This window comes from Tachyglossus aculeatus, chromosome 5, assembly GCF_015852505.1.
Source record: "Tachyglossus aculeatus isolate mTacAcu1 chromosome 5, mTacAcu1.pri, whole genome shotgun sequence".
In the NCBI taxonomy this organism is placed as follows: domain Eukaryota; kingdom Metazoa; phylum Chordata; class Mammalia; order Monotremata; family Tachyglossidae; genus Tachyglossus; species Tachyglossus aculeatus.
Genome location: NC_052070.1, coordinates 101,212,026 through 101,233,318, shown reverse-complemented (window position 1 = coordinate 101,233,318; position 21,293 = coordinate 101,212,026). Strand labels below are relative to the sequence as shown.

Genomic DNA, 21,293 nt, shown 5'->3' with positions numbered 1-21,293 from the left:
TTCTACTCCTGGCTCTGCCACTTGTCTGTTGTGTGACTGTGGGCAAGTGACTTCACGTCTCCGGGCCTCAGTTACCTCTATCTGTAAAATGGGGATTAGGACAGTGAACCCCATGAGGACAGGGACTGTGTCCAACCTGATTAACTTGTATCTACCCCAGCTTGTAAAACATTGCTTGACACATAGTAAACACCTAACAAATACCATCATCATTATTATATAATAATATATTATATATACTATAATATTAATATATAATAATGATGATGGTATTTGTTAAGCGCTTACTATGTGCCAAGTTATCATTACAGTGCTCTGCACACAGGAGGAGCCTGTACCGTGGTTTACACAGAGGAGGCCCTCAGTACAGTGCTTTGCACACAGTACGTGCTCAATACAGTGGTCTGCACACAGAATGTGCCAAAACTGGCCAGGACTTAACATGGGGGTGGGAGAGAGAGGACAGACCACCTCATCCCAGGCCCAGCCCAGGTGTCTTTCTGCTGCCTGGTCCTAGGCCTGCCCCGCCACCCCCCCGCCCCATGGATGCCCACCAGGCAGGGAAAAGTAGCAGGAAAGGGGTGGTGATTTGGAGGGTATCACCCCTTGGGTTCCCAACATCCCTTGGCACAACCTTCTTACTAGTCAGTCCTCTGATTCTGGGACAAACAGCATTCCAGAAAATCCCATTTCCCCACCTCTCATCTTCAAGCCACTGACCTCCAGCAAACATTTTTCTGGAATGATGCCTCTTGGGGACGGATATAATTACCCCGTGGGGGAAAAGTTTGAAGGTTAGGCAGGGAGGTTCTCTGCACCGAAAGGTAAAGCCGAACTTGGTTAATCAAATCCTGGTGGGTGGCCCGTTGAGAACAAAGCCGTCTGGGAAGAGATTGACAGCCTCCTTAAAAATGGGGTTCTAACAAGAGCTGGCAGTTGTATTGTGTTCATGACCAGGATTGTTGGCTTTCTTTGGACAGAGCTCATGGGGGGCACAATATGCCCTAGAAGCCAGAGAGAGGACCAGCATTTTCAGAGCCAAGTCCTACCATCCCATGGCCATGCCAAATCCTACCCTGCCACCCAGAGACTGGCATCCCTAGCAGTGATCTCCAGCAAGGGTGCAGATTGGGCAATCAGTTAGAGGTTGTGGATTCATTAATGGTGACAATAATAATAATAATAATAATAATAATAATAATGGTATTTGTTAAGTGCTTACTATGTGCCAAGCACTGTACTAAGTGCTGGGGTAGTTACAAGGTAATAAGTTTGTCCCATGTGAGGCTCATAGTCTTAACTCTCATTTTACAGATGAGGTAACTGAGGCACAGAGAAGTTAAGTGACTTGCCCAAGGTCACACCAAGTGCTTAGTACAGTGCTCTGCACACAATAAGAGCTCATCTAATATCACTGATGGATTGATTGATAGATTGATTTTTTAATGGTATTTTTTAAGCTCTTGCTTCGTGCCAGGCACTGTACTAAGGTCAGGGGTAGATCAACCACTCAGTCAATCTATTGTATTTATTGACAGCTTACTGTGTGCAGGGAACTGTACTAAGTGCTTTGGAGAGTACAATATAACAGAGTTGGTAAACATGTTCCCTGCCCACAGTGAGCTCACAGCCTATATCTAGAAGATACAAGAAGATACAAGATTAGACTGTGAGCCCACTGTTGGGTAGGGACTGTCTCTACATGTTGCCAATTTGTACTTCCCAAGTGCTTAGTACAGTGCTCTGCACATAGTAAGCGCTCAATAAATACGATTGATGATGATGATGATCAGGCTGGACACAGCCCCTGCCCCACATGAGGCTCACGGTCTTAATCCCCATTTTACAGATGAGATACCTGAAGCACAGAGGAATGAAGTGACTTGCCCAAGGTCATGCAGCTGATAAATTGTGGAGCTGGGATTAGAACCCAGGTCCTTCTGACTCCCAGGCCCATGCTCTTTCCACTAGGCCATTCTGCTTCTCATTGATTGAATGATAGGTGCCGGATTCAGGGACGCTCTGTTGCCGAATCTGGTGGCCGCCACCTTAGCCACCGAATGAACCTTATTCATTCATTCATTCATTCATTCATATTTAGTGAGTACTTACTGTGTGCAGAGCACTGTACTAAACACTTGGAAAGTACAATTCAGCAATAAAGAGAGACAATCCCTGCCCACACCGGGCTTACAGTCTGGAAGAGGGGAGACAGACATCAAAACAAGTAAACAGGTATCAATATAAATAAATAGAATTATAGATTTTATATATATACATATCAAAACAAGTAAACAGACATCAACATAAATAAATAGAATTATAGCTCTATTCATACATACATAAGAGCTGTGGGGAGGGGAAGGGGGGAAGAGCAAAGGGAACGAGTCGAGGTGACATGGAAGGGAGGGCGAACTGAGGAAAAAGGGGGCTTGTAGTCCATCCTGAAGCCATCCGTTTTTTCTCCCTTTCCCTTCTCCAAGTGTCCCATCCTGCCGGTCTCACCTTCACGACATCGTCAAGATCTGCCCTTTCCTCTCCATCCAAACTGCTACCACGTTAGTACAATCACTCATCCTATCCCAACTGGACTACTGCATCAATCTCCTTCCTTACCTCCCAACCTCCTTCCTCTCCCCACATCAGTCCATACTTCACTCCACTGACTAGATTATCTTTCTAAAGAAACCTATAGGGCGTGTCACCCTCCTCCTTAAAAATCTCCAGTGGTTGCCTATCAACTTCCATATCAACCCAAAACTCCTCACTATTGGCTTTAAAGTTTTCCATCACCTTGCCACTTCTTACCTCACCTCCCTTCTCTCCTCCTACATTCCAGCCCACACACTCTGCTCTTCTGGTGGTAACCTTCTCACTGTTCCTCGATCTCACCTGTCTTGCCGCCAACCCCTGCCTCACGTTCTACCTCTGGCCTGAAATGCCCTCCCTCCTCAAATCCACCAATCACTCTTCTCCTCCTTTAAAGTCCTACTGAAAGTGCACCTCCTCCAAGAGGCCTTTCCAGGCTAAGCCCCCTTTTCCTCAGCTCCCCCTCCCTTCCATGTCGCCTCGACTCTCTCCCTTTGCTCTTCCCCACCACCCCACAGCACTTACGTATATATGTACGTATCTGTAATTCTATTTATTTATATTTATTTAAATCGATTTATTTATTGTTTTGATGTCTGTCTCCCCCCATCTAGACTGTAAGCCCATTGTGGGCAGGGATTTTTTTCCTTTTATTGCTGTATTGTATTTTTCAAGTGCTTAGTACAGTTCTCTGCACACAGTAAGCGCTCAATAAATATGATTGAATGAATGAATTAATTAATCCCTACTTGCTTCGGCCCAAGCCTATAGTGCTGTAGGCACTGGGGGGAGTTCAGATGGGTTGCTCACCTACATGTCGGAGAATGGAACAGGTGGGAGATTGAGAGGCGGCCACCTCTGGCTGCTCTGACCTACGGACCACCTGCTTTCTTAAAGCACTTAATATTCACTCCACCCTCAGCCCCACAGCACTTAAGCATATGTAGCCATACTTTATTTTAATGCTTGTCTCCCCCTCTAGACTGTAAGCTCCTTGTGGGCAGAGAACATGTCTATTAACTCTGATGTATTTTCCTCTCCCAAGCACTTAGTACAATGCTCTGCACACAGTAAGTGCTCAATCAATCAATCCATAGTATTTAATAATAATAGTAATAATAATAATATATACCACAATTATTATTACTATAATTATTAATAAAAACCATCGATTGATTGATTGATTGATTAAGCACAGCAGAGATGTGATTCACATCACTGAAGTGGATTTTCTTCATGGGTATGCCTGAGGCAGGAATGGGTGAATTGGCTGTCTGAGGGTCGTGGATGGTGGTATAACGTAGCACCCCTTCTTATAGTACCCCAGAGATCATCTTATCCTCCTGACTGACACCCCTATTGCTGTCTCTTCACCCTGCTGCTGCTCAAGGGGTGGGGGTCCTCGAGGTAACCCCCAGCATCCAGGCAGGGGTAGGGCAGGGGTAGGGCTGCCTCCCTTGGGACTGACACTCTAAACCATTTACATTGAACAGATCAATCAATCAATCAATCATATTTATTGAGTGCTTACTGTGTGCAGAGCACTGTACTAAGTGCTTGGGAAGTACAAGTTGGCAACATATAGAGACAGTCCCTACCCAACAGTGGGCTCACAATCTAGAAGGGGGAGACAGAGAACAAAACCAAACATATTAACAAAATAAAATAAATAGAATAGATATGTACAAGTAAAATAAATAAATGAATAGAGTAATAAATATGTACAAACATATATACATATATACAGGTGCTGTGGGGAAGGGAAGGAGGATGGAGAGGGGGACGAGGGGGAGAGGAAGGAGGGGGCTCAGTCTGGGAAGGCCTCCTGGAGGAGGTGAGCTTTCAGTAGGGCCTTGAAGGGAGGAAGAGAGCTAGCTTGGCGGATGGGCAGAGGGAGGGCATTCCAGGCTCGGGGGATGATGTGGGCCGGGGGTCGATGGCGGGACAGGCAAGAACGAGGCATGGTGAGGAGATTAGGGGCAGAGGAGCGGAGGGTGTGGGCTGGGCTGTGGAAGGAGAGAAGGGAGGTGAAGTAGGAGGGGGCGAGGTGATGGAGAGCCTTGAAGGTGAGGGTGAGGAGTTTCTGCCTGATGCGCAGATTGATTGGTAGCCACTGGAGATTTTTGAGGAGGGGAGTAACATACCCAGAGCATTTCTGGACAAAGACAATCCGGGCAGCAGCATGAAGTATGGATTGAAGTGGGGAGAGACACGAGGATGGGAGATCAGAGAGAAGGCTGATGCAGATCTGAGTAATGCCCTGATTTTTTTTTTCCTTTCAAAACTGATTTCTCTCGGTTTTGGGGAAACTTAGGCGGGGCCAGGGAGAGAGTTACAAAGACACTGAAAAGAGGGAAAATGGGAGAACTAGAATCACTTAACCCAGAAGGGTGAGGTAGTGTGGGTACTGTTTTCCAGGACTTGGAGGGTCTTCAGGAAAAAGATGGTGATCTTGTTTTCATTCCTACAGCTGTTAAGAGGGGCTCCACATGGCAAAATGCTCAGCCATGGGGCCATGGCTATGTGGGTTTTCCAGTGCAAAGTCACTAGAACTTTGGTCCCCTTGTGTGGATTCAGGAAGGAGGAAGGGAGATTCTGACTACTGCATCAGATGCCTCACTCGCCTTCCTGCCTCCTATCTCTCCCCACTTGGATCATTTTTCTACAAAAACGTTCAGTCCACGTCTCCTCACTCCTCAAGAGCCTCCAGTAGTTGTCCATCCACCTCCGCATCAGAAACTCCTTAACGTCAGCTTTAAAGCACTCAATCGGCTTGCTCCCTCCAAACTTACTTCACTGATCTTCTACTGCAGCCCAGCCCGTTCATTTTGCTCCTCTACTACCAACCTACTCACTGAATCTCAATCTCATCTATCTCGTCGCCGATCCTTCACCCACATTCTGCCTCCGGCCTGGAACTCCCTCCCTCTTGTTATCTTACAGATGATCACTCTCCCCACCTTCAAAACCTCATTAAAAATCGCGTCTCTTCCAAGAGGCCTTCACCAACTAAGCCCTCACTTCCCTTACCCCCTCTCCCTTCTGCATCGCCCTTGCACTTGGATTGGTCCCCTTTATTCACCCCACCCTCAGCCCTTCAGCACTTCTGTAGATTAGGTAATTTATTTTATATACACTCCCCTATGGATAGGGAACATGTCTGTCAACTCTGTTACATTATACCTCCAAAGCACTTAGTACAATGCCCTGCATACAGTAAGAACTCAATAAATATGATTTATTGATTGACTGGTTGATTTTCCCTATTCTGGTCCCCACACTGGTGACTTTTCTAACAGCCCACACTAAGGCAGTCTGCATCTCACTACTTAACTGCGCTGTACTCTTGCCCCACCCCTCTTCTGCCATGCCTCAACTCAAACACTCGAGAACATACAACCACAACTTTCTAACCTGTTGCCTGGCTCACACCTCCCACCCTCACCCCCGACAGTGCTCTGCACACAGTAAGAGCTCAATAAATACGATTGAATGAATGATCGAGACCTTCAGACTTTGGATTCTCTGGCCCAGGCTATCACACCCATGATCAATTCCCTTCCCAACTTCCCTTCCCTTCCCTACATGAGAAGCAGCATGGTGCAGTGAAAGAGCATGGGCCTAGGAGTCACAAGGTCAAGGGTTCTAATCCCGGCTCCACCACTGGTCTGCTGTGTGACCTTGGGCAAGTCACTTCACTTCTCTGGGCTTCAGTTACCTCATCTGTAAAATGGGGATTGAGACTGTGAACCTCACATGGGAAAGAAACTGTGTCCAACCTGATTTGCTTATATCCACCCCAGCGTTTTGTACAGTGCCCGACACATAGTAAGTGCTTAAATACCATTATTATCATTATTATTATTATTATTCACTCTAAAGTCTAAATCCTCAACTCTTCCCTGTCCATCAAACTCAACTCCCACATCCCGCCATCCTTCCATCGCTCTGGCATCACCAATCTCCAGTCTTGGGTATCCACCATGGTCCTCTTCCTCCTTTGTAGAACTATTGCCACTAAATGCAGCATAACCTAGTTGGAATGTGCACCAGCCTGGGAGTCAGAGGATCTTAATCTCAGGGCATTAATGTCAGCTCTGACACTTACCTACTCTGTGACCTTGGGTAAGTCATGTCACTTCTCTGGGCTTGTTTCCTCCCCGGTAAAATGGGGATTTAATATCTGTTCTTCCTCATACTTAGATTGTGAGCCCTATGTGGTGCAGGGACTGTGTCTGACCTGATTATCCGGTATCTACCACAGTGCTTGGTATAAAATAAGTGGTTGATTATTATTATTATTATTATTATTACACAGCTGGCAAAAGTATGGGCCAAGTTCAGTGTCTTCAAAGTCATCCTCCCTTGCTCTAATTCCACTTCTACTTCTCTCTCATCAACTCCCATGCTCACAACCCACACCAACTATTCCAAACCTTTAATTCATTCATTCATTCATTCAATCGTACTTATTGAGCGCTTACTGTGTGCAGAGCATTGTACTAAGCGCTTGGGAAGTGCAAGTTGGCAACATATAGAGATGGTCCCTACCCAACAGCAGGCTCACAGTCTAGAAGGGGGAGACAGACAACAAAACAAAACATATTAACAAAATAAAATAAATAGAATAGTAAATATGTACAAGTAAAATAGAGTAATAAATCTGTACAAATATATATACAGGTGCTGTGGGGAGGGGAAGGAGGTAGGGTGGGGGGAATGGGGAGGGGGAGAGGAAGGAGGGGGCTCAGTCTGGGAAGGCCTCCTGGAGGAGGTGAGCTCTCAGTAGGGCTTTGAAGGGAGGAAGAGAGCTAGCTTGGCGGATGTGCAAAGGAAGGGCATTCCAGGCCAGGGGGAGGACGTAGGCTGGGGGTCGACGGCGGGACAGGCGAGAACGAGGCACAGTGAGGAGGGTACTCCCCCAAGCGCATAGTACAGTGTTCTGGACATAGTAGGTTCTCAATAAATACTATTTATAGGTTGACTAATTCCCAGGCCATACATATCATGAAGATTTCCAGTGTGGTTATCTAATGTGCTTTCAACTGTATGGAAAACAACCAGGACGCATACTGCAAGTGGCAGCTGCAGTAGAGGGAGCAGAAATGGGGACAATGGTAAGCACCATGACCTAGTGGAAAAAGTCTAGACCTGGAATTCAGAGGATCTGGGTTCCAATCCTGCCTCTGCCAGCTGCCTGCTCTGTGACCTCATTAGCAAAATATATAGAATAGTAACTATGTACAAGTAAAATAGAGTAATAAATCTGTACAAACATATATACAGGTGCTGTGGGGAGGGGAAGGAGGTAGGGTGGGGGGGATGGGGAGGAGAAGAGAAAAAGGGGGGCTCAGTCTGGGAAGGCCTCCTGGAGGAGGTGAACTCTCAGTAGGGCTTTGAAGGGAGGAAGAGAGCTAGCTTGGCAGATGTGAGTAGGGAGGGCATTCCAGGCCAGGGGGAGGACGTTGGCCGGGGGTCGACGGTGGGACAGGCGAGAACTAGGTACAGTGAGGAGGTTAGCTGCAGAGGAGTGGAGGGTGCAGGCTGGGCTGTAGAAGGTGAGAAGGGAGGTGAGGTAGAAGGGGATGAGGTGATGAAGAGCCTTGAAGCCGAGAGTGAGGAGTTTTTGCTTGATGCGTAGGTTGACTGGTAGCCACTGGAGATTTTCGAGGAGGGGAGTAACATGCCCAGAGCATTTCTGCACAGAGATGATCCGGGCAGCAGCGTGAAGTATAGACTGAAGTGGGGAGAGACAGGAGGATGGGAGATCAGAGAGGAGACTGATTTAGTAATATTCCCTCTGGAAGCCCCCTGCTCCCTAACCTCCAATGATCTTGCCAACTATTTTGTCAGCAAAATGGAACTTCTAATAATCCCTCCCTCACCTTCTTATCTCTCTACTTTCCCCTCCTTTTTCTCCTCCTTCCTAGCTATCTCTCAAGAGGAGATCTCTGTCCAGCTCCCTAACTCTACCCCATCCTCCACCCTCATTTTCTCTCATCTTTTCAGAACCCTTGTTCCCATCCTACTCCCCCACCTCTCCTTCTCAAATTCTTCTTTCCCCTACTCCTACAAGCATGCTCAGTTCTCTTTATACTAAATAAAACCTCCTCTGGATCTCAAAGCTCCCTCCATTTCTCTGTCTCCCTTTGCAATTTCAAGTCTTCACCCCCTTTACCTCACCAAAACTGCATTCTCCAAAGTCACACAGATCACTGTACTAGGCACTTGGAAGAGGACAATACAACAGAGTTGGTAGACACATTCCCTTTCTGCAACCAGCCTAATCCTCCTCGACCTCCAAGCCACCTTCAAATCTACGGACCACTGACTTCTCCTCAGAAGGCTAGCAGATCTTGGTTTTACCACTCAGTTCTCTCCTGTGTTTGTGGTTTTTTAATCGTATTAGTTAAGCACTTACTATGTGCAAGGCACTGTACTAAATGCTGGGGTAGATACACAGTCCTTGTCCCATATGGAGCTCACAGTCTTAATCCCATTTCACGGATGAGGTAACTGAGGCACAGAGAAGTTAAGTGACTTGGCCCAGGTCACACAGCAGACTAGTGGCAGAGCCAGAATTAGAACCTACGTCCTCTGACTCCCAGGTCTGTGCTTTTTCCACTAGGTCATGGGGTTTCTCTCCTGGTTCTCATCCTATCTCTCTGACTGTTGTTCCACCTTCTCTCACAGGATTCTGCATTGTGTCCCTTGCCCTTCTCCCTCTGCACTCACTCTCTTGTATAACTCATGTGCTTACATGACTTTGGCTATCTTCGTTAGCCAAATCACCTCTTCAGTACTGACCTCTCCTCGACTAACTCATCCAGGATCTCTTGTCTCCAGAACCTCTTTACATCTCAAACTCAGCATGACCCAAACTGAAATTCTCATTTTTCCCCTAAATCCTTCCTTCCTCCCCATTTCCTTATTTCCTCTGATCACACCACCAGCCTCCCCGAGACTAAAACTCTCAACCTTAGTATTATTCTCAACTCCTTACTGTAATTCTGCTCCCACATCCAGTCATTTGGTAAAACCAACTGTTTTTTTTTATCTTGGTAACATCTCACAGAACAGCCCCTTCCTCTCCCCTCACATAGCCACCACCCTGGTTCCAGTTACTGGTCATACTATTGCATTGGCTTCCTACAGGCCTCCCTGCCTCTAATCTCTTCCCCTTTTCAGATCATACTCCATGCTTCTGGATCATCTTCCGCCGAGAAGCAGTGTGGCCTAGTAGAAAGAGCCCGGACTGTGAGAAAGAGCCCGGCTTTGGGTTTTTATCCTGGCTCTGCCACTTGTCTGCTGTGTGACCTTGGCAAGTGACTTGACTTGGCTGGGCCTCAGTTTCCTCATCTGTAAAATAGGGATTCAATACCTGTTCTCCTTCCTACTTAGACTGTGAACCTCATATGGGATGTGGACTGTATCCAGCCTGATTCACATATCTACCCCAGCACTTAGAGCAGTGTTTGACACATAATAAGTGCAGTAGCCTGAAAGCTTGTTGTGGGTAGGGAACATTTCTGTTATATTATTATATTGTTCTCTTCCATGCACTTAGTACAGTGCTCTGCACACAGTAAGAGCTCAATAAATACAATTGATAGACTGACTGACTTAGTTACCATAAAAAAGTCTTTGTAAAGCACGTTCTATGTGACAGTCACTGTATTAAGCATTAGGGTAGATACGAACTAATCAGGATAGATACAGCCTTTGTCCCACATCGGGCTCCCAGTCTTAATCTCCATTTTACAGACCTTTTAATTTCCTGGCAGTCCAGCTGGGATCAGGAATTCTGCTCCCTCTTTCCTAGCAGGATTGAAGAGAGGAAAGGGTGGTCCAGTGAAGCCAAGGAAGGAGGAGGCTGCTGTGGCCACCGATATTTGTGGGAAGGATAGAGACTCAATGGCTTGGCCTGCACTAGTGAGCATTCCTTGTCCAAAGCCTGGGCTGAACTGTGGCCAGGTGGACTGACTCCTCCTGGGGCATGATGGTCCCATCTGTCCTCCCCTGTCCCTTGTGTGCCCTCCAGCACCCACTGGAACTCTATGTCCCCACAGCCCACAGAGTGACCCGCCCTCATCCGATCCATTGCAGAGAAGCAGCATGGCATAGTGGGTAGAGCACGTCCTGGGTGTCAGAAGGTCGTGAGTTCTATTCCTGGCTCCACCACTTGTCTGCTATGTGACCTTGGGCATGTCACTTCACTTCTCTGTGCCTCAGTTCCCTCATCTATAATATGGAGATTGAGACTGGAAGCCCTATGTGGGACAGGGACTGTGTCCAACCCAATTTGCTTGAATCCATCCCAGTGTATAGAAGAGTGCCTGGCATACAGTAAGCACTTAACAAAGACCACAGTGTGAGGAGTAGCCTCACTGAAGACAGGCGGAGCCCAGGCAGGGTTGGGCTCTACCCTCCTGAGGCTCAGTTAGCACTATTTTCATCCCAAATTTTAAAAAACCTTAATAACACTAATCAAAACTGTCCCTGCTATCACTAGAGGGATGGATGCAATTCAGGATTGAAGGACTGGGAGCTTGAGACTGGGCTGGAGATGCCACCTGGGCTGCCCTCCTGATTGGACTAGAAGCACACCTGATTGACAGGTGCTGCCCAAGGGCAGCAGGCTGAGGAGACAGAATGGGGAGTGGGCAGGGAAACCTACATTGCTACAAGACTGTAGAGCAGATATCACAGAGGGAGTGAGGCTAGGCCAAAGGTGGCCACATGTGACACTGCATCCCTTGCTTGTGCTCTGCACACAATAAGCACTCAGTAAATATGATTTATTGATGAATGGATGGATGGATTGTGTGGCTCAAGGCTAAAAGCTGGATATCACATGCTTTATCATTTATGATTTTGTCCCCATGGCCCAGCACCACCTCCCAGCCCTTGCCCCAGTGTCGCTTTCTCACTCCCAGCCCCACCCTACCCCCTGGGGAACACCTTTTTGTCACAGCTCACAATGTTTCAGGATCGCCTTTTTTTGACCTATAACTTTTGGCCACACTTTATCTTGTAGTATGGCCTCGTAGAGCCTGAAGACCTGAGTTCTAAACCTGACTCTGCCACTTACCTGCTGTGTGCCCTTGAGCAAGTTATTTAACTTCCCTGTGCCTCAGTTTCCTTATCTGCAAAATCTGTGAAATTGACTTTAAAGCACTCAGTCACCTTGCCCCCCCATCTTAAGTCACTGATCTTGTACTACAACTCAGCATGTTCACTTTGTTCCTCTAACCCCAACTTAACTCACTGCATCTCAATCTCCTCTATCTCACTGTTGACCCCTCGAGCATGTCCTACCTCTTTCCTGGAATTCCTTCCCCATTCATATCTGAAAGATGATCACACTCCTCACCTCCAAAGTCTTATTAAAAGCACATTTCCTCCAAGAGGCCTTCCCGGCCTAAGCCCTCATTTCCCCTACTCCCTTTCCCTTCTGCATCACCCATTTTACTTGAATTTTTACCTTTTATTCACTCCTCCCTCAGCCCCACAGCACTTATGTACATATCCTATAATTGATTTATTGACATTAATATCTGTCTCCTCCTGTAGAAGGTAAGCTCCTTGTGGGGAGAGAATGTGTCCATGAGCCTGGGAGTCAGAAGACCTGGGTTCTAATCCTGGCTCCACTACTTGTCTAGTGTGTTACCTTGGGCAAATCACTTAACTTCTCTGTGCCTGAGTTCCCTCATCTGTAAAATGGGGATTAAATATCAGTTCTCCACCCTATTTAGACTGTAAGCCCCATGTGGGACCTGATTAACTTAGAGAAGCAGCATGGCCTAATGGAGAGAACATGAGCCTGGGGGTTACAGGAACTGGATTTTTATCCCTGCTCTTCCTCCTGTCTGCTGTGTGACCTTGAGCAAGCCACTTAACTTCTCTGTGCCTTAGTTACTTCAGTTGTCAAATGGGGATTATTACTCTGAGCACTATTTGGGACAGGGACTTTGGGACAGTCCAACTTGACTATCTTTTATCTACCAGATTGCTTAGAACAGTGCCTGGCACATAGTAAGTGCTTAACAAATACCATTAAAAATACCCAAAACCTGTTATATTGTACTCTCTGAAGCCCTAAAACAGAACTCCGCACACAGTAAGTTCTTAATAAATACTATTGATTAATTGATTGATTACAATGGGGATTCAATACACTTTCTCCTTCCTACTTAGACTGTGAGCTCCGTGTGGGACAGGGTCTGTGTCCGACCTGTTGATCTTTTATCTCCCCCAGTGGGTAGCACAGTACTTGGCATGCAGTAAGTGCTTCATAGACACCACACAATTATGTCTTTGGTTCGCATCTCTCTGGTTCATGGGGCTTGGCCACTCCTGGGTTAACGAGAAGTTGCTTTGAGAATATAGGGCCCGTCTAGGCTGCAAAATCCCCACTGAAACTGGGGCCTCACATTCTGGTTGTCCGAGGCAGATTTGGCCCCTGATTAGAACACCGGCTTGGACAGACCAGGCAGACCCGGCCAGGGAGCTGGACCAGAGCAAGAAATGAAGGCAGGAGCATTGGGGTGGAGAGAGCGGTGGCTGACCTGGGGGAGGGAATGCGGAAGGTCTGGGGGCCAGCTAGGTGGAAAGAGCCAGAACCCAGAAGGGGCAAGGTGGAAGCAATAGGAGTTGGAGTAGGAAAAAAAGGGAGACAAAGGTGCAGAGATAGGTGCAGCATGATTTAGTGGATAGAGTACAGGTATGGGAATCAGAAGGACCTGGGTTCTAATCCCGGCTCTGCCACATGTCTGCTGTGTGACCTTGGGCAAGTCACTTAACTTTTCTGGGTCTCAGCTACCTCATCTGTAAAATGGGGATTAAGACCGTGAGCCCCATGTGGGATAGGGACTGTGCCCAATTTGATTAACTTGTATCTACTCCAGTGCTTAGGACAGTTCTCAGCATATAGTAAGTGCCTAACAAGTACCATAATAATAATGGCAATTATTATTATTGTGGAAAGAGAGACAAAGAGAGAGAATGTGTGTAAAACAGGCAGGTCCCCAGTGATTGAGGCAGCAAAAAGAGTGGAGAAAAAATGTTTCCCCTGCCTCATTCAGGGAAGGATTCCCAGAAGTTCCCTTCAGGGTAGGGGCAGGGTGAAAGAGTATGACCCTGGTGGTGGGGAGGTGGCAGATAGCACTTGGGGTTGGGGTGACCAGACCAAGCTGATGGTGGGAAGGGGGCAGGGATACTGAGGCCTCAGAGTCCCGAGGAGAGCTGGGGCCCAACAGGAATCCAGACACTGTCAGAGGTGGTCCAGGAGATGGCCAGACTGTAACCGGAGCTGCTGCTCCTCATTCCCATGCTGGGAGGGTCGGAAGGCATGCAGACAGGGGCCTAGAAACCTCTTATCAGAAGGCAGGAGGAAACTTACCACAGCCCACACCAGCTTCTGCTTTCAGGGTTTTCCCCTGGGTTATTCTCGTTGGCCTCCCTGGCTGAAAAGCTGAGAAGCAGCATAACCTAGTGGATAGAGCATGGACTTGAGAGACAAAGGACCTGGGCTCTAGTCCCAGCTCCTCTACTTGTCTGCTGTGTGACCTTGGGCAAATCACTTACCTTCTCTGTGCCTCCTTTACCTTATGTGTAAAATGGAGATTAAGACTGCAAGCTCCAGGTGGGACAGGGACTGTGTTCAACCTGATTGTCTTGTATTTATCTCAGCATTTAGAACAGTGCCTGGCAGATAGTAAGCACTAGGCAAAATAGCACAAAAAAAGGCCATCGGGCTGGTACTTTGTTCCAGGCATGGCTGGGGTTTCAAAATGCATTCATGGGTAGGGACTGAGTCCTCACAGAACCCCTGGAGCATCCTGGTTTATGGGGGGACTGCTTGGGTTTGCACCCCCTTTCCTGGAACTTTTGCCCATCTCAGGCCACCTCCCCACCCAACTCACCACCCTGCCCAAAAACCTGCTTCCTCAACCCTCTGATGCCTCTAATGGGACTGGGCACCTTGAAGAACTAGGGGTCCTTCCCTGCCATCTGATGGTGGCACAGGAGCAGGAGGAGGAGGAGAAGAAGGAGGAGGAGGAAGAGGAGGTGGGAAAAAAAGATGGAGGAGTAAAAGGAGGGGGAGGGAAGGCAAAGGAGGTGGAGGAGAAGACAAGGAGGAGGAGGAAGGTGGTAGAGGATGGAGAAGGAAGAGGAGGAGAAGAGAAAAAGGAGGAAGAATAAGATGGAAGAGGATGGAGGAGGAAAATCAGGAGGAGGAGAATCAGGGAAGTGGAAGAGGAGGAGGAGGAGAAGGAAAGTCAGGAGATGAAGGAGGAGGTAAATGAGGTGAAGGAGAAGAAGGAGGTGGAGGAAGAAGAGGTGGAGGATTCCCCATACAGACCTTGCCCAAGGGTGGGGAAGCTAAACTGGGCCAACCAGCCAAGGGCATCTCTGCTTCTGCCTCTCCTTCCACCTGGGTGGTGGTAGAGGAGGATGGTGGCTGGAGCTTAATGAGGTTGGACTGGGGGCTGTCACCACTTCCACCTAATGTCAGAGGCAGACCTCCTTCTGCACCCCCACCCCCACCACAGATCAGCCCAGGATGGTCCAGCTGAGCTGGGGCTATGGCCAACACCATAACCACTGTCAGCACCTGGGCTCAAGAAACTGCCCAAGTTCAGGCTACCCTGGCCTGCACCTTGAGGCCATTGCTACTTCTGTTGGGGTGAGGGAGAGAGAGCTCTCTCTTCCCCTGTCTCCCTTCCCCCTTACCAATTTCCCTTTCTCCCTCTCCTTGCTCCCCCGTCTCTTTCCCCCTCCTCTCTGTCCCTCTCCCTTCTCTCTGCTCTCTCTACCTCTGTCCATGCCCTCTTAAATAATGGTGATGGTATTTGTTAAGTGCTTACTATGTGCCAAGCACTGTTCTAAGTGCTGGGGGAGATACAAGGTAATCAGGTTGTCCCACATGGGGCTCACAGTCTTAATCCCCATTTTACGGATGAGGTAACTGAGGCACAGAGAAGTTAAGTGGCTTGCCCAAGGTCACACAGCAGACAAGTGGCAGAGCCAGGATTAGAAACCAGGACCTCTGACTCCCAAGCCCATGTTCTTTCCATTGAGCTACACTGCCCTTCTCCCCATGTCCTGGATTAAGTGACTAAACCGAGGAGGGGGAACTGTGACACTTCTTCACCAGCACTGCAAATAATAAAAACAATAATTATGGTATTTGTTAAGGGCTTACTATGTACCAAGCACTGCACCAAGCGCTGGAATAGATACAAGATAAGTAGTTCCTGTCCCATATGGGGGTTCACAGTCTAAGTAGGAGGGAGACCAGACATTGAATCTCCATTTTACAAATGAGAAAATGGAGGGACAGAGAAGCCAAGTGACTTTCCCAAGATCACACAGCAGTCAAGTGGCACAGCTGACTCAGGCCCACACACTGTATTATATATTATTTAATCACAGTGGCGGCTCTGAATGTAGTAGGGCTTCCCCCCTCCCCCTGGCCCTGGCCACGACCACCACCACATGGGCCTTGGTCAGAGGGGAGTGAACTGCTCAACCCTTACCCTGACTGTCTCCTGTTCACTGCACTGTCCCTGTCCCCACCCTGGTGATGCCTGCTCTCTGCCACTCGCCGTCCCCCACCCCCACCCCCAGCCCCACCCGAAACACCTCCTTCTCCATTCTGATGTGAAGTGCTTTATGCTCGGACATATTATGTTTTGGGTTTGTGGCTTTTGAGTTCATGAAGCACTTATGTACTCATTTATACCTAGCCTCAGCACTTATGTCTAAATGTTTATTCCTTTGTGCATTCAATGATTTATTTTGATTACTTTGTTAATGTCCTGTTAAGTCTCCTCCATTACAGCTTAAGTTCCTTGTGGGTAGGGAATGTGTCACTTATTTGTTTTGTACAACCCAAGCACGTTGCACCCAAAGAATGCCAGATACTCCTTCTCCTCCTGCTCCTCCTCCTCCTCCTTCACCTCCTCCTTCTCCCCCTTGTCTTCCTTTTCTTTTTCTTCCTACCCTCCCCCAACTCTTTCTCCTCCTTCTGTCAATACTAATCCTTTTTCCTCCTCCTTAGCCTCCTCCTATTCCTTCTATTGCTAATCCTTTCTCCTTTTTCTTCTCTTCTCCTTCTCCCCTCCCCTTCTGCCCCCCTCCTCCTCCTTCTCCCCCCTTCCCTCTTCGCCTCCTCCTTTTCCCTCTTCTTCTCCTCCTATTTTCCCCATCCTCCTCCCCATCCTCCACCCCCGCATCCTTCTCCTCCTCCTTGACCTCCCCTGTCATCCTTTTTCTCCTCCTCCTCCTCCTCCTTCTCCTTTCCCTTCCTCCTTCTCCTCCTCTCCCTCACCCTTCACCCCCTCCTTGTCTCCCCGTACCCTCTTCTTTTTCCTCCGCCTGCTACCACTACCATGAGGCTCGCCTAGTTAGGCAGGACAACTCTAACATTCCAGAATCTGTCCTGAATGCCCTTCAGCCACTTAGAGGGTCATATAAGAATAATATGGGTGCTATGTTGATATACGCTTCCTTCCCAATGAACTGGATTATCAATCGATCAATAGTTTTTATTGAGCACTTACGGTGAGCAGAACACTGTACTAATGCTTGGGAAAGTACAATACAAGTACTATCAGGGAAGACAGGGAGGGTAGCCACAGCAGCAGAAGCCCTATGAGAAGCAGTATGGCCTAGAGGATACAATATGGGCTTGGGAGTCAAAAGGACCTGGGTTCTAATCCCAGCTCTGCCATTTGTCTGCTGTGTGACCTTGGGCAAGTCACTTAATTTCTCTATGCCTTAGTTCCCTCATCTGTAAAATAGCTATTAAGACTGCAAGCACCATGTGGAACAGGGATAATGTCCAACCTGATTATTTTGTACCTACTCCAGCACTTAGTACAGTGTCTGGCACATAGTAAGCCCTTAACAAATACCAAAAAAAAAAAGCCCTGGACCTGACCACCTGGCCCAGGACAGACCAGTTCACGTAGAGCCAGTGGTCCTGCCACCATCATTCTCCAGGGAGAAGGACAAATGCTGGCCTATAGGAACTGGCCCAGAGAAGCAGCGTGGCTCAGTGGAAAGAGCCTGGGCTTTGGAGTCAGAGGTCATGGGTTCAAATCCCAGCTCCACCAATTGTCAGCTGTGTGACTTTGGGCAAGTCACTTAACTTCTCTGGGCCTCAGTTACCTCATCTGTAAAATGGGGATTAAGACTGTGAGCCCCCTGTGGGACAACCTGATCACCTTGTAACCTCTGCAGCGCTTAGAACAGTGCTTTGCACATAGTAAGTGCTTAATAAATGCTATTATTATTATTATTATTATTATCTTGGGCTATTGGATTGTCCTCCACCAAATGATCAGTATAGTGCTCTGCACTCAATAAATTCCATTGATTGGTTGATTGATATGTCTAAGGGGGCAGGAGCATGGGCTGCTGGGACCTGGCATTGCCCAACACCCTCCCCCTGTCTGTGATCTGAGCTCCCCCCTCCTCCCCAGCCCCCTTTCCCACTTTAGATTGTAATCTCATTATAGGCTGGGAACATATTCATTCATTCATTCAATCAATCTTATTTATTGAGTGCTTACTGTGTGCAGAGCACTATACTAAGCGCTTGGGAAGTACAAGTTGGCAACATATAGAGACGGTCCCTACCCAACAACGGGCTCACAGTCTAGAAGGGGGAGGCAGACAACAAAACAAAACATGTGGACAGGTGTTAAGTCATCAGAATAAATAGAAATAAAGCTAGATGCACATCATTAACAAAATAAATAGAATAGTAAATATGTACAAGTAAAATTAAATAGAGTAATAAATCTGTACAAACATATATACAGTTGCTGTGTGGAGGGGAAGGAGGTAGGGCAGGGGAAATGGTGAGGAGGAGAGGTAAAAGGGGGCTCAGTCTGGAAAGGCCTCCTGGAGGAGATGAGCTCTCAGTAGGGCTTTGAAGGGAGGAAGAGAGCTAGCTTGGGCGATGTGTGGAGGGAGGGCATTCCAGGACAGGGGGAGGACTGGGGTCGGGGGTCGATGGCAGGACAGGCAAGAACAAGGTACAGTGAGGAGGTTAGCGGCAGAGGAGTGGAGGGTGCAGGCTGGGCTGTAGAAGGAGAGAAGGGAGGTGGGGTAGGAGGGGGCGAGGTGATGGAGAGCCTTGAAGCCAAGAGTGAGGGGTTTTTGCTTGGTGCGTAGGTTGAATGGCAGCCACTGGAGATTTTTGAGGAGGGGAGTAACATGCCCAGAGCGTTTCCGCACAAAGATGATCCGGGCAGCAGCATGAAGTATAGACTGAAGTGGTGAGAGACTGGAGGATGGGAGATCAGAGAGGAGGCTGATGCAGTAATCCAATGGGGATAGGATGAAATATCTGCTAATCTCTGCTAATTCTGTTGTATTGTAGTCTCCCAAGCGCTTAGTACAGTACTCTGCACATAGAAAGAGCTCAATAAATACCACTGATTGATTCCCTGAGCCCCGATCCAGGAATGGGAACAGGATTATGGCTTTCCACCTGGACCGATAGTCTCAGCTGGTTACACCCATCTGAGTTTCCACCTTATCACAGGGAGATCGGAATTTCTCCTGCCGGGCTCAGCACCTCCACACACAAGGTCACCTCCTGCATGCCCGCCCCACCCCGCTCCTCCTCCACCCTGGCCCGCCCCTCCCCTTCCCTGCCCTGCCTTGGTGGGAAAGATCCTTTTAAAGGGCCAATGTCACCCCAGGCTTCACAGCCCCGGTCACATCCTTAGGAGGATGGAGCAGGCCGAAACATACCTGTGAGGTGGGACTTGTGGAATAGAGAAGATGAAGCATTTTATATAAGCTCCTGAGGTCCTGAGGATGTCCTCCTTCAAGGCAAGAATCCTGTCTACCATCTCTATTGGACACTGCCTCATAGTGCATTGATTGATTAGAAGACCTTTAAAAACACGAGTATGATCTGCTTTGGGATGAGGTGGAGGAGCCCTGCCCAAAGGCAGGGGATTGGACTAGATGATTATTCTAATATCTCCTTTTCGTCCAAGGATTCGGGGGGCCCCAGGGTGTTAAACACATTCTGGACTCTGGGAGGACATTGACACTTCACCCTCATGTAGAGTGGGTACTGCTCCTCTCCTGGCTCATTACACACTTTCCTATCCTGAAGCAGCCCCAGATGCTTCCCCAGGATCTCTGCAGATTGACATAATGCCTTCCCTGTCCCCCATCGTGTGCCTGAACTGTTGACTGAATGGAAATGAGAGTGCATTGATGAGGAGGAACAGGGAAGGGGCAACCGCTTCCACCTCCCTCTTCCCTCATGGTGTTCATCACTCCTCTCTTTAAAGAGCTTTTCTTGATGAACTGAAGTGAATTTTCTCCGGACCCCTGGCTTGTCTGCTCCCTCAGTCCATCAGCAATGCCAAAAAGGAATCAGACTATTATTCAGTTCATAGAACAGTGCTTTGCACATAGTAAGCATTTAATAAATGCCATTATGATTATTATTATTATTCAAATAAGTCCAAAGTCCAAACTTCTAAATGGCACAGGACTCTCACCTCATTCCTCTGCACCTTCTAAAAACACTGGCACCAACTGTAAAATGGGGATCAAGACTGTGAGCTCCATGTGGGACATGGACTATGTCCAACCTGATTAGCTTGTATCTACCCTAGGGCTTAGTACAGTGCCTGGAATATAGTAAGCAATTAAATAAATACCATTAACAAACAACTCTTCTGCCATCCCACATCACAATCTTCAACCACTTACTCTCTAAAGGCTCCTTCCCCTCTGTTTTCAAACACACCCATGAATCTCCTATCCTAAAAAAAACCCCACTCTCAACCCCACTGCACCATCTAACTCTCACCTTCATCTGCACCATCTAGCCCCCATTGCTCTCCTTTCATTCCTGTCCAAACTCCTCAAATGAGTTGTTTGCACCCACTGCCTCCATTTCTCCTCCAATTCTCTCTTAGACCTTCTACAATCTGGCTTTTGCCCCCTTCCTTATACTGAAAATGATCTCTCCAAAGGGCACCAACAACCTCCTCCTCACCAAATCTAACAGATTCTACACCATCCTAATCCTCCTAGACCATTCAGCTTATTTTGATACATACCCCTCCTCCTTGCCACCTTTTGGAAACAGTACCTAATTTTGGCTTCTTTGACACACTCCTTTCCTGGTTCTTCTCTCTCTGGCCACTCCTAGGTCTCTTTCACTTTTTTTTATGGTACTTGTAAAGAGCTAACCACATGCCCCCATCTCAGGGTTGCACCTGGAGAGTTTCCAGTACTCTACCAGTCTCGACTACGGGAGGGAGAGTCAAGCAGGGGCATACCCATTCCATTCCTATCTTGGCCAGTGGCTAGCAAGTGGAAGGCAATTTGCTACAAGTCAAAACTCACCTGTGCTGGGCAGCAGTACCATGGGAGAAGAGTTGAGGGCGAAGACTTGAGTTTACTGCATGGAAAATGGCAATGGTGAGACACTTCCGTGTTTTTACCAAGAAAACTCTATGGATGCACTACCTGAACAATTACAGATGGAGAGCAGGGTGTTCTGGTAGAGATGTGTCTGTGGTGTCGCTATGGGTCGGAAATGACTCGACGACATAAGACAAGACAAACCATATGGCAGGCACTGCGCTAAGTATTGGGGTAGATACAACACTGGACACAGTCCCGGTTGGGGCTCTCAGTCTGAATTCTCATTT

The 21,293-nt window shown here is 47.9% G+C and overlaps 1 non-coding gene across 1 annotated transcript; it reads left to right on the top strand.

The window, feature by feature from the left end:
* Positions 1–20,837: 20,837 nt before the first annotated feature.
* Positions 20,838–20,975, top strand: LOC119929367. The gene has a single exon (XR_005451494.1). It is a non-coding gene; the product is annotated as a small nucleolar RNA SNORA7 (small nucleolar RNA).
* Positions 20,976–21,293: the final 318 nt, after the last annotated feature.